Source organism: Petromyzon marinus, chromosome 47, assembly GCF_048934315.1.
Source record: "Petromyzon marinus isolate PM22_M1 ecotype Great Lakes invasive population chromosome 47, UKy_Petmar_22M1.pri1.0, whole genome shotgun sequence".
Taxonomy (NCBI): domain Eukaryota; kingdom Metazoa; phylum Chordata; class Hyperoartia; order Petromyzontiformes; family Petromyzontidae; genus Petromyzon; species Petromyzon marinus.
The window spans coordinates 4,815,158-4,828,075 of record NC_133713.1 but is presented as its reverse complement, the minus strand read 5'-3'; the positions used below and the strand labels follow the sequence as shown (position 1 = coordinate 4,828,075).

General features: G+C 45.8%; 1 protein-coding gene across 2 annotated transcripts in view; it reads left to right on the top strand.

The window, feature by feature from the left end:
- Positions 1 to 12,623: 12,623 nt before the first annotated feature.
- Positions 12,624 to 12,918, top strand: part of LOC116952449 (plastin-3-like) — a 93,975-nt gene continuing 93,680 nt past the window's right edge. For both annotated transcript variants that reach the window (XM_032971806.2, XM_032971802.2), the window contains exon 1: positions 12,624 to 12,776. The gene's annotated coding sequence lies outside the window, so the exon portion shown is untranslated. The remainder of the gene's footprint in view (positions 12,777 to 12,918) is intronic.

Sequence of the window (12,918 nt, the reverse complement as noted above, 5' to 3'; positions counted from 1 at the left end):
GCCATGCTGCCAAAACAAAGGGTGGATAATATAGGTTACTTGGATTAGATTGCGTAATTATAAATGTGTCGCCGTTAAACCCGCCATCACCCGACACGGCCAATTAGCAAGGTTTGACACGTAAACAGAACGTGCCAATTCGTTACTAGTGGAGAGCAAATCCACAACATTTACAATCTGGTACTCAGATGTGTTGCCGTGAAACCCGCCACCAGATTGTAGATGTTGTGGATTTTCTCTCCAGCACACCGGTGTGCTGTACTAGTAACGAATTGGCATTTTATTTTCACGTGACAAACCTTACTAATTGGCTGTGCCGAGTGGTGGCGGGTTTAACGACGTTTATATAGTCACGCGATCTAACCCAAAAAACCCATATTACGGATTATATTGGTCGTGAAAGCCTACGTGTTAAACCAACAATGTGTGGGTTGGGATGTTTTATTGTGAGATCGCGTGAGTCGAGCGGGGATGTCCTCGCTTGTATCGCAGAGATGCCCACGTGGAAGATCACGAGAGAGCGTGCCTCTCGCCGCCAAATGAGCGTCTAAGCGACACGTTACTGCGCGTCAGCGTCCAGGTCCAAATGCAGAACTGTACGCCATATTTGAAAATTATCTGCGGTCACAAAAATGATACCTTGCATTGGTTGCTTAAGCATCATAGATTCTGTTGAGATTGATAGAAAATTCCGTCTACGTGACTTTACCGAAAGAAACAACGAGTATGGATTCCTACAGTCACAAAATCTTCAAATCAAGATTTGTATTGTTGTAAAGGGGACTTTTGAGACAGCATATTTCAACTAAACTAATTTTATTAAACTAGGTAAGGCCCACTGATCTATATAGCTGTTTTTCAGAAGAGGCCTGGACACATGATAACTCAACGAAGTGGCATATCATGTGGACATTTAATAATAAAAATTTATGAAGCGCCCTTAATTGTTCTCGGGGTGCTAACGCTAACGCCCCGAGAACAATTGCCGCCAAATACTAAATGTGAACATGCAAACAAATATTAAGACGATTGAATAACGTACATTTTAAACACAAACAATTCACCTTTTCAGGGAGCTCGCCAAAAAATCTGCTGCATGTTGGAATGCCTGGCAAGGCGATGTGGAAGCGTTCCTGTGGCACCGCAGGGACGCCGTGATGCTGTGACGGATGGATGATGATCTCGTGGCGCGTGGCCGTTGTGAATCGTTCACGCGGAGATTTGATTTTGTTCATCGAAAAGTGTCCATAATCTGCCAATTGCGTGAACCTGAAATTTAGTAAACCGAACGTTCGTAAAATCGAGCGATACCTGTAATTGAACATCTAGGAACGGCTGCCGAATATTTCGTTTTCTATGAGGGTTGCCGATGGCCCATTATCGTGTGCTCACACTTGCACAAGTGGTGGTGTGGTGTTCCACCGATCCATCCAGTAGTGAATAGTAGCTGCGTCCGTCTTCGGTGGCCAGTGAAGCGGCATCGTCATTGACTGAACCTGCCCAATCACAGCTCAGTGGAAGAAAAAGAACTACTGTATTATTTAATGTCTTCCTGTTTAATACATATTGCAAGAATTTGCAATTGTCATATGTGTATATAATGCGGTCTTACATGCTTGTGATTGTTGTATTTATATTTTTTATATAATTTCAAGAAAAAAATATCGATATGTTCTTCTGCCACACACTGTTACATGTTTTTAGTTTGATTATTTATAGTACAATTTAGTTGGTGCTGTTAAGGTACAGACCAGTGGCAATTTTATTTGGGGCTTGAGTACAGAATTACGCAATTCAAAAAATAGCGGAAGTTAGGACTTGTTAAAGCTAGTTCCATAAGGGTGTTAAGACAGTGAATTGTCGTAAATTTCGGAGAGAACTTGGGGGTGGTCAGGACCACCATGCACGTTAATTGTCAAAGTAATACAATAAAACACTAACTAATAACATCGCATAATTAATAACAATGTATATTGATTACATTTAACAACGAATATCCACATAAAATGCTTACATTGGCCATAGACGAGCTGAACCTAACAGAGCTATGATGTCATACCGGCCATGTTGCATGGGTGAATTCATGGTGGCCATATTGCATGGGGGTTTTTGCCTGGCCGATGATTGGCTGGTGCAGCGAGAATGAAGGCAATCCCTAGTAATTGCCGCCACGCCCCTATAAGCTTAGCGATCTCGCTAGGACCTGCATATTTCCTTTGGATTTGTGTCAGCTTCCTCTACGAGCGGTTTGGATATTACTACAGTCGCAGCCTGCCAGATCGCGCACATGTGGTGGTTGGGGAATGACCTCGGAAGAGATCACGAGACTCTTCCTCATTTGGCGTCAATAGGTTGCCTCTCTAGCAACTGTCACCAGTGTCGGTGAGTGTGCAGCATTCTGTAGTTATTGGCTGGTTACTATGTCAGAGCTGGGACAATGAAGCGAAGGCAGAAATATATACACCAAGAACGTGTTGTTTTGCAGTTGACATTTTACTCAGGGAAGCGTCACCGATTCTTCAGGATGTGCGCTATTCGTTATTTCCGTCCGCCTCTGCGTCCAAAGCGATGGAGGAGGTGGAGGCACTATAACTCTCCTAAACTTGATCCAATTTGAACAGAAACTTTCGTATAAAGTTGCGTTGCTATTAGGCAATGGCCCTATTGAAACGGATTAAATTGATAAAATGCTTTCCCAAAAACTTAGAGACAAACCAGAGCAAAAAGCGCTATCCTACGGTGTCCATACTTCGAATTAAAATTAAGTACTTACAAAAACAAACGCATGTTGGAGAGCGTTACGTAACCCATGCGTTTGAATGGTTTTTCAACATTTCTTGCAGAATCAGAAGTATTTAGACTGCAGGGATGAGCTATAAAGCTCTCTTTCACAGATGTCAGCGGGGGCGGGTCACAACGTTCCAACAAACAATACAAATAACACGATAGAAGTTCAAGGTATAGGAAAGGTAATAAATTTACTGAAAGCATTGTGTTTTTTTATTTACCAGCTACAGCCCACAGCTGTTAGCGTCTGTGTACAAGTTATAGCTCTACGAGGTGGCTTATGTGGAAATTTCTTGCAGCCTTCCGGTTTGGGACACTTGACCAGTTCCCTTTTGAAAACTTTGTTTTGGACGTTGTGAACCCGCGTGCACGGCGAGAATTGAAGCAATTGGCGGGACCCCGGGGTCCCATCACTGCCCCGGGGTGGGAAAAACCGCATAGCGACAGGAGTCTTGGTGCCTTACCGACAACAAAAGTAGTGTCAATCGATTGGCCTCGTCGAGAGCTACTCGGGGCACTAAGTTTCGTAAAAAGTTGAAAAATTACATAAACACATTAAATTCACTGCCTGGGGGCGGCGGGCTCGCCTTGGCAAAGAAGCTGAGGATCGACGGCTGACCGGAGGGCGTCGTCGCCGCGCGCGACTGCGGCGGACGCCCCCCGGGGGCTCGCGTTTGGCCGGTGGGGTGGCGCCCATCGTGTCGATCGCCGCATGCTGCTGGCGCTTGTTGGCGCGAGTCTGGGCGGGCGGCGCGTTGCTGTCGGGATCACGACTGGGCGGACTGAAAAATAATAATTATTGACCTGATTTTTGCGGGACCCCACAGGGGGGTCCCGCCAAAATGATTCAATTATCCGATGGAATTCGTGGGGTCACTACTCTACCCGACGTGAGATTGATTACCCAAGGTGATTATGGGAAATAAACGCCTTTGAGTGTTACACTTGACACCCGGAGCACAATCGGACCGTATTTGCTTTCGCGTTTAAAATGTGTGCCTGTGTAGAACTTACTTTTGCACCGTTTGTATCCAACCGTGCAAATCGGAGGTGCAAAATATAATTGGCGCCTCCGCCTCAACACGTACTTGATGCCATAACAGTTGCATTATTAATCCTGCCTAGGGGGCAATGCACGCTTTCTAAGTGCGCGTGCAAGGGTGCGTGTGTTTCGTCCTTGAACAACAAGTAGGCCTGCACGGTGTAATGTGGGCCTACAATATCAGGTTAACTCTTGTTAAGGGGTTGGCCTAAAAAAAAAAAATCTGTACCACCTTAAGTCACTCGTAAATGTTGTTTCTACATGATTGACACAAACCACCTCCCCACACCCAATCAGTCTTGATCAGAGTCTTTCTATCTTGATTTGAAGCTTTCGTGACTGCAGGAATCCATATTCTTTGGTTCTTTCGGTAAAGTCACGTGATCTGTTATTTTTCTACCTACGTGACTTTACCGAAAGAAGCAACGAGTACAGAGTCTTTCTGTTACCGTTACTTGGACCAACAAAAACCCTCTCATCCGTCGCCACTTTCTGTATTTGCGTTTTAACTAATGATCGCGACGATGCGTGCAGTGTGCTGTTTTAACGAAACCCCGGTGTTAAGTGAAATCTCATTCAAATTGCCAATGAAAAGGTTTGGAGGAATTCAACCAAGGAACGATTTTAAGTGATTTACTTTGCTTATATGTGCTTTGTTTACGAATTTGAATCGATTCGGATAGAATCTCTTTTAAAAGGATCGGAGATGTGGGGTTGGCGGTTCGCATGGGGACTGCCCCTCCCCCAGCCGCCGGCTCAAAATACACATTTTTGGTTTCGAGGCGATTAGTATATTTTTTTAATTCATTTAGCGTATATATAGCCATTTGCAAGGTTTTACTTGAGACATTAGCCAAATTCACAATATCCGTGACCTCTGGTCGTGCCAATGTCGTAGCCTTAGTTATTGATTATGCATCGCGAGGCACAAGCTGCTGCTGTTGTGTTTCTCTACTCGGTGGGGGTGGTTGGATTGTCAATGGTGGTTGCTTTAGTTACACTTGTTGACCTGGAAAGCCCTTGAATGTTGCGTTAACACGTTTGGTGATGATCATTTTTTGACCTTCCTTTCCATGAAGAAGGGCAGCATTGGGGTGGGTTGCGTCTCCGTACGAACAGTTCAACACTGCCTAAACGCCAGTGCAATACAAACTCATTATGGAAATGAGGCATTAGTGTTCAGGCTTTGAACACTAATTTATTGAACTACTTTTTGTTTTAAGTTTGTTGTCCTTACTCCTCCGATCAGCACGGTTGGCTATGTACGGTGCGAAGGAAGTTCAACATACATTCAGAATTGTAACTTAACCATATCTGTGTATGTCTGCTATAAATTGTCTGGCAAGGTTGCATATATATGCTTGGTTATTTCGGTAAAGTCACGTAGAAGGGAAACAAAATAATAAAAATATAAAACAATACAATTCTCACGACGTTTCGACTGCAACACAAGCAATCATCATCAGGTGTGAAAACCACAGCTAGAAAATTTGAAAAAAGTGGCGTTTTTTAACGTTAGTACCACGGAGAGCGATTTGACAGTTTGTTCAGATGGACGAGTCCATCTATGTTCGGAAAAGAGGAAGGGGGGAGACGAAAATAATGGATGCGGTCTGAAAGCCACCGTAAGCGTGAACAATCAATTAAGACCCGAAATGGTTTATCAAATCATTCCAATGATTGCTAAGCCAGAATCCATCTTCTCGGTTGCAATTGTCTGTGTTTGTATATGTGGGCACCCTAGTTAATGCTTTCGGGTGTAGTAACCTTAAACAATTACCACGCGCTATCAGTTTCACAGTGGACGTTAAAGATCCCGTGACGTCATTCGCAAAGAGTAGGCCACGGTCCAAAACTTGCCGAAATACACCGCAAGTTACTCAATTGGGATTGTGCACCTCGGGTGAGCGTGGCTGGCTACGTATGGTGCGAAATAAATTCAACAGCAGAGCAATCATTGTGCCCTACTGAGAAGACTTTGCAGGACCCTCCTGAGAACGAGTCCTGAGACTCGGCAATGCTTTCCTGGATAAACGAGCATAGTAATAAAACAACCATGACATTCTTGAACGACCGTTTACATCCCATCCTAGTGGGGAATGTGGCATATGGGGCCATCCATTTAGTGAGTACGCAAAAATATGTCAACTTGACCCCTCCTCCCTGTACGCACGCGAACTCTTTACCCCCCCCCACCTGCGTACGTATGCCAGACGCCCCCCCCCCGCCCCCACCGAATCCTATAGAATGGCCGATATTTAATCCACGCAGAAACGATCAAGGATTCATAATATTAACGTGTTTAAGCAAACATTGTCCACCGCCCGGCTGCATTAAATAATTGTTGCGTACCTTGGGCACTTATTTTGCTCAGCTGCCTGATAGCGAACAGTCAGGGGTATGGTGGCACAAGTGACACCTCTCCCACAGGTCCACCTCTCCCGGTGGTACTTGTTGTCTGACAGCTGAAGAAGCTGAACTGTGGCTCATTTGAAGGCCAATGTCGACAAATTATTATCGAGGCTTCACCCCCCCCCCCCCCGTTTCCTATGCGTACATTGTAAGTAGACCCCCCATACGCAAGCTACGCATTTGGGTTAACTCCCCCTCCATGCGTACGTACTAAATGGATGGCCTCTATCTGGGCATTTCAATTCATGTACCGCGTGTGTATGTTCATTATTTACCAAATTACTTAAAGCTAAGTGAATTCCATAAGAGGTTTTTGGGTTGAATCGCGTAAATATATAAATGTGTCGTTAAAACCCGCCATCACCCGACAGCCAACTAGTAAGGGTTGTCACGTAAACAGAACGTGGCCAATTCGTCACTAGTACAGCACATCGGTGTGTTGGAGAGCCAAGCCACAACATTTACAACCTGATTACGACGTTTCGCCAGTAATTACAACTAACTTCATCAGGCGACAGCCAGATTTGTTGGCTGTGCCTTGCAAGTTGGCTGTGTCGGGTGGTGGCGGGTTTTAACGACACATATTTACGCGATCTAACCCAAAAACCTCTCATGGATGATATTGGTCGCGAAAGCCTACGTGTTAAACTAAGTTAATTCCATTGTTTCCAAGTTCAAAAGATTATGATCCCAATTGTCTCGAATATTTTTTCTCTGGGACCTAATTGAAAAATACCTTTTGAATGTAACTTCTGAATCTTCTCAGTCGACCATGGAATGTGGTGATGTTACTCCGCACACGTGAAGTGCGCTTTGTGGGAATGTGATGTCGTGTTTTCGTTTCTGCTTTTAAATGTTTTGTGCAGGGCCCACCTATGGATCCACGTTATAACCCAGGTGTGCATGGAAGTATTGCCTATGTTGATTTCACAAGTGCATTTTATGATAAAAAAAAAAATATATAACCGTCTCTTGTCGACTGATAATTTTGTTGCCTTCGGAAATGTTTATTTCGTACATGTACAGCCCTTTTATCGGTCCACGACTGAGGTTCTCCCTATGTCGTGCCGGTAATGGGGGGGTTATACTGGTAGGAACCTCCTGGTTACTACACCAGCCCACATGGGATTATTGTGTCCGTCCGTCGTGCATCCAAAAATGGGAGGGGCTGGGTGGAGAGGGGAGGGAGGGGCTGGGTGGGGAGGGGCTGGGTGGGGAGGGTGGGGAGGGGCTGGGTGAGGAGGGGCTGGGTGGGGAGGGTGGGGAGGGGCTGGGTGGGGAGGGGCTGGGTGGGGAGGGTGGGGAGGGGCTGGGTGGGGATGGTGGGGAGGGGCTGGGTGGGGAGGGGCTGGGTGGGGAGGGGCTGGGTGGGGTGGGGAGGGTGGGGAGGGGCTGGGTGGGGAGGGGTGGGGAGGGTGGGGAGGGGCTGGGTGGGGAGGGTGGGGAGGGGCTGGGAGGGGAGGGTGGGGAGGGTGGGGAGGGGCTGGTCACCCCGTGGTGCCCTTATAAAACTCAACGTTTAACCAACTCACGCCGACTTGTGCCCGCCCTCACAGTCGGGCATATTGTGCTGAACGCACCACGTGGTGCCGCCGTTGACCCTGGCCATTGACCGAGCAACCCAACCTTCCTACCAGCTCCCTCCGCAGGAATGTGTTTTGACTTCTTCACCACGATGGTCCAGTACGGGTCGGTTAAGGTGGAGAGCACCGTCGTGGGAGTGTAGTGCACCACAACAATGGATTCTGTTGCACTGCGCTTTATGCACGTATTTTGAACTTCTTTCGCACCGTACCTAGCCTACCGGCCTCATCGGAGGTGCGGATGGAGAAGAAACTAAACACAAAAAGCAGTTCAAAATAAATGAGTTTTCAATCGAATTTTAAAAGGGGCCGTCCGTAAATGACGTCACGCGCCTGTGGGGGGGGGGGGGGGCAGACATTTGTGACGAGAGGGGGGGGGGGGTGAGATATGTGAGGTCACATCAAATGCGCAACTTTAAATAAATATAGAATTGTTATAACACTCCTACAACATCAGAGTGCAGCGTCACATTAAATACACACTACAATGACAATAGTTTAAAGCGATTTGAAGCATGTTTTATTTTCAATATGGAAATGTGTTTTTTTTGGGGGGAGGGGTAGAGCTTTGTGACGTCATATTTGAGGGGTGGTCGGACTTTTTGTGACGCCGTGTGACGAGGGGGGTTCAAAAATCGTCCAAAATCGCGTGACGTCATTTATGGACGGCCCCAAAGTGCATAACATAGCACCAGTGGCTTGCTAATGTCGGTAGGAAGAGCGTTCACCACATATCCTTGCAGTCAATAGGCTACAACACCTGTCATGCGTCGTGTTCACACATCGAGCACTAATCAATCTCAACCCCACATGGTTTGTGAGAACTGGTGACATCGGGCGGTGTTCTGGGTGGAGTTTTCATTGACGAAAAAATGGGCGACTTTATGGAAAAGTCTGTGCGGAGAAGATCGGAAAGATTCGCGTTGGTTGAAGTAACGAGAGGGAGAATGTCAGCGTACTTAATAGTTGGCAGCCAGAAAAGACACGAATACAATGAAATAATCCAATAAATGGTGGAGAAACCCGGGTGGTCGAGAGAGAGAGGAGTGAGACTGGCGTTACCCAGCATGCATAGATGTGTCGCGGATTTATTTGCATAGAAGGAAAGGACAATTTAATGCTATGGATTTTTGTTTGAAAGAGACACTCCCAATATTTTGAGTTTGTACTGAATCAATGTCGTTGAAATTATGCACTCTCAGAAGGCCGCGCGGCTGATGGGTTGCATATGAAATATGTTTTTTTTATGTGAAGGAGACATTGTCCGCTTTTCTATTCTGTTGTGTCAGAATAAGAATATTTATACAGGAGGAATCCGATGAACTATACAGCTCTTTTTCACAGATGTCCAGCCGGGGCAGGTCAGAACGTTACAACTGATTGGCCGTGTCGGGTGGTGGAGGGTTACGACACATTTATAAATAATCGCGATCTAACCCAAAAACCTTTATTATGAATAGAAACAATACAAAAAACGATAGGCGTTAAAAGTATAGGAAAGGTAAACAAATCACTTATATACAAATACAACTATATTTTTAAATCTTACCAGGTAAAGCCCACTGAGCTTTTTTTTTTAAAGTTACTTGGCCACAAATTGTACTCACCGCAGAGAACTGTAGCGACACGACCACCGCACTCTACGATAGCCAGCGCCAAACTGCCACACGCCCTCGCATGACCTTGTGGGAGCCTCTGTACCGATACAGTTATTTAAGTTAAATTTTTCTTCCGATTCCGTTCCAATGATGTACGCGGTATGTTAATTGTGCTTTGTGCACCACTGCTGGTGCAGAGTCTCCAGATACATTGTTTTAATTATAAACAGTCTGAGTGGTGAGTTAATCAACATAGCTGATGAACTCTCCTTCAGGAAGCTCGCTGCCTCCATAGGTGAGCTGCTCACACGCATAATCTGGGCGTGAGCCGCCAACCCCACATCCACCCCCATGACAGTTTCATCTGGATAAGTGGACTTTTTTTGTGTTCCACACCGGGTTATCTTTCTTTCAAAGGAGAATGTTGTACTTCGGTTTCAGAGATTAAGGATTAGGTTAAATGCCCTCCAGCCATAGTTTTTTTTATTGTTAATAAACTAAAGGAAAATGGATTTCAGAATATGACTCAATACCTCTCGCGCCAAACCCGTTCAACCTTACCCACTGGGAGTTGCGAAAGCGACCGGGATGCTGCCACCCCAATCACAGACGATGAAAACGCATGGATGCTATTCCATATTTAGTATCTTAAATCGTTTTTTTTGGCAGGTAAGATCCACTGAGCTACGATATACTGTAGCTCTTTTTCAGAAACAAACTGACAGCTCAACGAAGTGGCTTATCATCATGTGGAAATGTATCGCCAAATACTCTAAAACGCAGGTTAATTCTCTAAATGTGGAGGGGAAAACCCGGAGGAGCCGGAGAAAACAATCTCCCTCAATGACGCTCGTGATTATTTTGAGTTGTGCAAAGTTTGGGGTCGTTCAAAAAAGTTTCAATTTGTATTTTGTGGAGCAAGGTGAGGACTCCAGGATGAGTTTGTAAGAGCGTCCTGGTTCGCCAACATGAATAGAGCAAAATGACAAATACTGATACGCAAATTGCGCAAATGAAACGCATGGAAATCGGTACAAAAACAACCGTCACGTGAGAAATCGAAAATACCGTGCACTAACATCAGGAGAATACGCTTTTGCTATCGAGAGCCGTCTTGCAGAAATTACTTTTGGTGACGCTGCTGCGTTGGCATTGGTGTAACAAGCATGGTTAGCAAAAATAAACCCTCAGCACATTCGTCAATAACACTCCCCTCAGCAGAAAAAAAAACATAAGAGGCGACGTTTCGGGCAGTGGTCCTTCTTCATAGCACACAAATATCGAGGATAGAGTGGATAATTCGAGTTGGCGACGGGCAATTATATACACCGTGGGATCTCATGAGAATTTAAGTTTTCTGTCCAGTAAAGTCACGTGTAGAACGTAAAGAAATTAAATAATAGAGTACGACGTTTCGATTGCAACACAAGCAACCGTCATCAGGTAGAACTACATTTGAGAGAGAGACAAAACACAGACACGGAGACACACAGACAGACACACAAGCAGAGAGAGAGAGACAACAGTTCTACCTGATAACGGTTGCTTGTGTTGCAATCGAAACGTCGTACTCTATTGTTTAATTCATTTTCTTTCCACACGTGACTTTACCGAAAGACCCAAAGAGACTGGATTCCTCAAGTCACGAAAGCTTCACATCAAGTTTTTTTCTGTCCAGTTTTTTTATTGACATTAATAGTTTTACTAATAGCAGCTGTTGAGCAACAGACAAATCCTTCAATACTCACAAGGTATTTTACTCGTAAATAAATACATTTACATTAAAGAATATATATTTAATGTTGCTGGTACATTGCATTTTGGGAAGATTGGTTCTTGTGAGTGCAAGGCTCAGTAATTGCATTTTAGACGTTGATTCTGCACAGTCGGATTAAAACACGTATTATGAAAGACAATGTGTCATTTAGCATGATAAGACGCACACCCAACATTTGCTTTAAAATGCAGGTACAATACAATGCGCATGATAAGCCGGTGATAGCCACACCACTCATGCCCACCGTTCCTATGATCACTGTTACATTGTTTCGATTTAAAGCTTTCGTGACCGCAGGGATTCATCTTCCTAGTTCTTAAAGTCACGTAGAAGGGAAATAATAAAATAATAAAAATAAAACAATGAAATGAAATTCCAACGACGTTTCGGCCACGACACAAGCAGCCGTCCTCAGGTGTTACATTGTTTTTATAGCTTGATTTTTGGTGATTTCGAAAACGTTTTTGTTTAGCCATATTTGTTTGTTGTAGTACAGAGCTAGACTGATGACTTTAATCCAAATTGTCTTATGGTTGTTATTGTTTGATTTGCATCCCACTGGGATTTTTGCACACAGCGCTGACATACGGTGCTTTTTCTGGAAGACTTTGCTGGTTTTTCCTGGATTTTTGTGTTTGCGCGTAGTCACTTTAAGGCGTGTCTTGTTCATGTTTGTGTTTGTTGAGGTTGCACCCGATTCAAGAGCCGAATGGCTCACAGGGCTATACCTAATAAATGAAATCAAAACTGAAATCATAAAATGGAAAAGTCCATCCGAATTCCGTCACTTCCACCACCCCTCGGCTTAACCATGGAATGGGAACGTCCACCCACCCACCCTGCCCAGCCCCCAGCGGGAGTAGCCCCGCCCCTTCTCCTCGCGGTTACCATGGTGACGGGGGGGCTTGGGCCATGGGCGTTTGGGCCGCGGCCATTTTACTAGAGGAAAAGTTGTACGGGGTGTGTGTAGGGGGGGAGATTTGGCTCCTTTAAATTTGCGCACGGTAAACCAATTAGTTGAGTTGTTATTTTTGGCCGGGTCTCTTGAAAAATTAGTTAATATCTCGATGGGCTTTACCTCGTAACATAAAAAGTTTATATTTAGTGAGTTTTGCTTAGCTTTCCTGTACTTTGACACTCATATCGTGTTTTTGTATCGTTCGTTGTAACTTTCTGCCCCGCCCCGTACTGGACATCTGAGAAGAAGAGCTTCATAGCTCATCGGATCCCTCCTGCAAGTCTAAATAACAAAAAACAAACCTCGATTATGACGGCGTACCAACCTCGCCCCCCCCCCCATCCCCTACGTAAGATGGCGGCGAGGAGTCGAGCGCGTGACGTCACCGCCCATCCGTGCAGAGCATTCCTCGCGGGCAAGAGGCGCGGCGGGGCGGCCCTCTCTGGCCCTCCCTCACCCTCCTCCCTCCTCCCTCACCCCTCACCCTCCCACTCCTCCCCCTGTGCTGCTGCTGCTGCGCTCATTCTCGCCGCCTTCAGCGCCACCAGCGCACGGACGAAACAGCCCCGCCAGCAGCAGCAGCGCGCGCTCGTGTGTGTGTGCGCACCCCCTCTCTCAGGTAAAGGCCACCGCGCCGACATCGCTCGCTGGCCTTGCCCAGGGTCGTCGGGGCAGTCGGGGTGCGAGGCTTTGAGGCTCGCGACCCGTTCGTTCATTCGCGACTCGCTCACGATTCGTCGCTGGCAAAACTCGCTCACGGG